Genomic DNA, 4,938 nt, shown 5'->3' with positions numbered 1-4,938 from the left:
GGTTGTCCCCTATCAGGACAATTGTATAGTATTGCTATTGAGCCTTTACTTTCCAATATAAGAAGAACTCTAAATGGTTTATCAATACCTACAATGCCTCAACATTTAAGAACTACAATTACTGCTTACGCTGATGATGTTACAGTGTTTGTCAATGACAATAATGACATAAAAGCTTTGTCTAGAGCACTTGAGCTGTATGAAGGGGCATCATCAGCTAAAGTAAACTGGGAGAAGACTGAGGCTTTCTGGTCAGGTCAAAGAAATTTAGAAAATCTCCCACAACTACCAGGTAGTTTAAACTGGAATAGAAAAGGGCTGAAATTACTTGGTGTGTCTTTGGGATCAGAAGAGTTTCAGAAGAAAAACTGGGAGGGAGTTTTGGAGAGAGTGTGCACCCGATTGTCTAGATGGACCTGGTTGCTACCCCAGCTATCCTATAGGGGGAGAGTTCTAGTTGCCAATAACTTGGTCGCCTCTGCGCTGTGGCATAAATTTATTGTGTTGCAGCCTCCCGTTGGACTAGTTCAAGATATTCAAAGGATGCTGGTGAATTTTTTTTGGTCAGGACAGCATTGGGTCCGATCAGCTGTACTTTTTTTGCCAGTGCATGAAGGGGGGCAAGGTCTTGTGGACATCAGATCAAGACTCATGGCCTTTCGTCTGCAAGCTGCTCAGAGACTGCTGTATTATGGTGACATTGCTTGGTCCAACACTGCAGTTGCACTCTTGAGGAAAGCAGGCAACATGGGGCTTGATAAACATCTCTTCTTATTGAACTTGAATGAATCAACTCTTACAGATTTGACTCCCTTCTACAGATCTGTGATGGAAGCATGGAAAGTTTTTTCTGTCTCAAGACCTGCTGGAATACATGCGGGTTTTTGGCTGATGGAAGAGCCATTGTTCCAGAACCCCTTTTTACCTTCTAGACACCTGAGCTCTGCTAATTTGTCATCACGGCTGATAGCTGTTGGATGTGTAAAACTTGGACACATTTTAAGCATCAGTTCGGAAATCTTGAGTGAGAGAACTGGGATAAAATCTGTTCGATTTTTGAAACAAGTTACTGATGAAGTACTTGGAGAACTGAACTATGATCAGATACTTTTTATCAACAACTCTAAGCATATCAAAGAGTGGATGGCTGGACGTGACTATGATTTTCCATCCTTGATGATAGCTGCTAACGTGGGGGGATGGCATGAGGAGGAAAATCTCATATTGTCTTTCAAAACTCCTCAGCTGGATACTTTTGAGTTTGTTGGGAAAAAAGCTCTGTATGTGACTTGTGTGAAAGTGACCAATACACATCTTCTCTCCGGAGTAAAGTCATCTAAATGGACTGATTTTTTTGGAGTAGATATCTCCCCCAAAGGTAGCTGGCGGTCACTGTATAAACGCCCCATTGATAAACGGACTGGTGATTTACAATGGAGGATTGTACACAGTGCAATAGCTACGAACAGACATGTGGTGCACCTCAATCCAAATGTAGAGGTGGGTTGTTTATTTTGTTCTGAAAACGAAACTATTTTTCATCTCTTTGTGCAATGTGTACGGTTGAGTAATTTATTCTCCTTTTTATCTCAATGGGTATCATCTTTAGGTGAAGATTTATCTCCTCAATTGTTTATTTTTGGGCCAAAGTATTTCGCTAGTCGTAAACATGTTTTGGTTTTACTAAATTTTGTGTTTGGAACTGCCAAACTCACTATTTGGAAAACAAGGAAAAATAAGATGCTTGGCAAAGATACTTTAGATCCTTTGATGATGTTCAAGGGTTTGGTAGCATCAAGGCTTAGGATAGAATATGCATACTATAAATTGGTTGGGTGCTTACCAGTGTTTGTGAATACTTGGGCCACAAATGGAGTGTTATGTACAGTTAATGAAAATGATGATTTAATGTTGACTTTTTAAGTCATTTTGTTGTTGTTTTTTTATCTTTATTTTTATTTATTTTATTTTTTTGTGTGTTTTTCGTAATTTGAGATTTTGTAATGCAGATTGTTAGTGGTAACACAGACTGGTTTTACCTATGTTGTAAATAAAGGTGATTTCAATCTCTCTCTCTCTCTCTCTCTCTCTCTCTCTCTCTCTCTCTCTCTCTCTCTCTCTCTCTCTCTCTCTCTCTCTCTCTCTCTCTCTCTCTCTCTCTCTCTCTCTCTCTCTCTCTCTCTCTCTCTCTCTCTCTCTCTCTCTCTCTCTCTCTCTCTCTCTCTCTCTCTCTCTCTCTCTCTCTCTCTCTCTCTCTCTCTCTGCACATTCTTGGCTGCGTTTCATATCTCATCCAAAACCAAGAGGGGGAAAAAAACACTGCATTGTCTACAAGCTTTTGATTCATGGAGAATTAAAGGCAGGAGCCATAACTCCATATCATCCCATAATACACACATCTAGACCAGTTCCACTCTATGTGTTTTAAAGTGGTCACGCCATACTTTATTTCATTTTCCTCCCCGTCAGCTTATATATTGGTCGCAAGGGTCCGAAATTTAGATTTATGGCATTTTTTCACCCTCCTTGACCCTGAGAATTAAACCAAGGAGGTCTACAATACCTAAAGAAAGCTATCTGTTATCATTCCCATTCATCTCAGTGGCAGTAGCTCACCTGGCACAATATCGTTTGCATTGCACCATCCTTCAATAACAGCAGCTCAACATTTACATCTGCTTTTTATAGAACAAATAACTTTCATTTGACAATATGATGCCTTCAATGAAATTAATGGCAGTGTAATAAGGAGCAAATTATTTAGTTTCTTTGAATAGATGTTTAAAGCCCTGGTTGTAAAATTTACATTTACATAGCCAATGAGTTCTATAGTTTAGCCTCGTAATGCTATTGAATAGTAAATGTGTATATAGGTCTTGTCATAAGGCCATGAACTCTCCTGGAAGCGCATCTCCTTGTTTCATTGGACTGGATATCTCAACATTGAAGTAAGTAAAACCCCAGAAATATATATTTATTGTGATTGTTATAATGTCTAGTTCATGTAAATACTTGGTTATTGTGGAATTCATGCATCAAATTAGATTTTTAGCTTGTTTTGTCTTTGTAGTAATTTTACAGCGTTGGGAGAGAATGGTAGTCAAAATAGCATGTGTTCCTTGCACATTGCATGCAGACATTGCACTTCTCAAATGTTCACATATAAGAGAAATACTTACAGAAATATAATGTATTTGATGATTCACAATTTCTAAATGTGCTATTTGTTATCATTTTCAGTTTAGACCAGATTTGAATCGTTCTAAATGAATAAATTATTTCTGGTTGCAGTATTTTAAGTCCTTTCAGTACCAGTTTTTGAAAAATTTCCTGTATGTTAGCAGTAAAATATGGTTATCTGTTTTAATCTGGGCTTTGTTTGTTTGCCCAAATATCTGTTTGTTACAAGCCATACACTGTTTGTGGAATGCTTTGGAGGATGGTTATTCAAGGACAGGTGTGAATGTTCAGACATATAGGGGGTTGCATGGTCCATTGTTCAGGGATATGTGTTAATGTTCTGGAATGTGGGAATATAAGAGGTCTGAGGGTTTGTATATTCCTTTTAGAATTGTTTGACTTCGATGGAATGTATCACATAAATAGGATTAATTCACATTTCAATTATTTATACTCAGTTAGAACATACTCTAACTCTTACAACTATTTTCATTTCAGAATGACATCAGCAAGAGGTTCCTACAGCATGTATGATGTTATTGTTGCTGTCCAAAATGGAGAGAGTGATGTTGAAATGGAATCGGACACCAGTGATTTGAGTGATGAGGAGGGGGTTGAAAATGTCAATGAAGTGGAGAAAGAGAATCAGACACTCACTGATTGTCTCGCTGCTGATGATGAGGACATCGAGCCAAGCCAACCAGCTAAACTGACTATGCCCCGGGACCGGTATCGCTGGCTGAAAAATAATTTAATCAGTCCTAATACTGATTTCTCTGGTCCGGACGTCACCAGTGGTGCGGTTTACTTTTTAGCTAGTTTAAAAAACACTAATCAGTACAGCTATCAAAAGACTGGAACAACTATAAACACAAACACCAAGGAAATTGAACAGATGATTGGCATGTACCTGAAGATGGGCCTGGTGCAAATGTCTGGAGTCCGTATATGTAGTGGGAGTCAGTCACGCGGTATACCTCCGTTTCTGATGTGATATCACGCCACAGGTTCCAATCTCTGTTGACATCATTACATTTTGTCAACAACCTGACAATGCCAGAGAGCAAGAGGAAAGACAAACTGTGGAAACTCAGACTATGGCTTGATTCATTCAGAGAGAAATGCCTGCAGGTGGTACACAAAGAGCACAACTGGATGAGATGATGATTCAAATGACAAAGGTGAAATTCAGTGGTATCAAACAGAATATGCGAGGCAAACCTCACCCATGGGGCTTCAAATTGTGGGTAAGAACTCGAGTTTCTGGCATGCTCTGTGACTTTGATGTGTACTAAGGCAGTGTTGATGGAAAAAGAGCCAAATCTGAACTTGGAATGTCAGGTGATGTTGTGATGAAGCTTGTCTCCACACTTCCTGAAGGTCTGAACTACAAGGTCTATGCCGACAACTACTTCACCTGTGTCCCAGTAGTAGTTCAGCTCCTTGATCGTGGAATTCATTATGTGGAAACAGTCAGGCAAGTGCTCTTACCCAACTGTAACCTCGAAGATGAGAAGATCTTGAAGACAAAGGGGAGAGGAAGCTTTGACATCAGAGTGGAGGCAAACCACCACGTCCGTGCTGTCAAATGGTATGACAACAGGGCAGTCTTGTGTCATCCTTCTTGTGAATCTTGCTGGCACAGAGCCTGTGCAAAAGATTCAACACTGGAACAAAGCCTCCAAATCCTACATTGAAGTTGAGAGACCTTAAATTGTGGGTGCATACAACAAATACATGGGCGGTGTGGATTTGTTG

This window comes from Scardinius erythrophthalmus (genome assembly GCF_964197995.2).
Source record: "Scardinius erythrophthalmus genome assembly, chromosome: 1".
Lineage (NCBI taxonomy): Eukaryota > Metazoa > Chordata > Actinopteri > Cypriniformes > Leuciscidae > Scardinius > Scardinius erythrophthalmus.
This window is presented reverse-complemented; position numbering follows the sequence as displayed.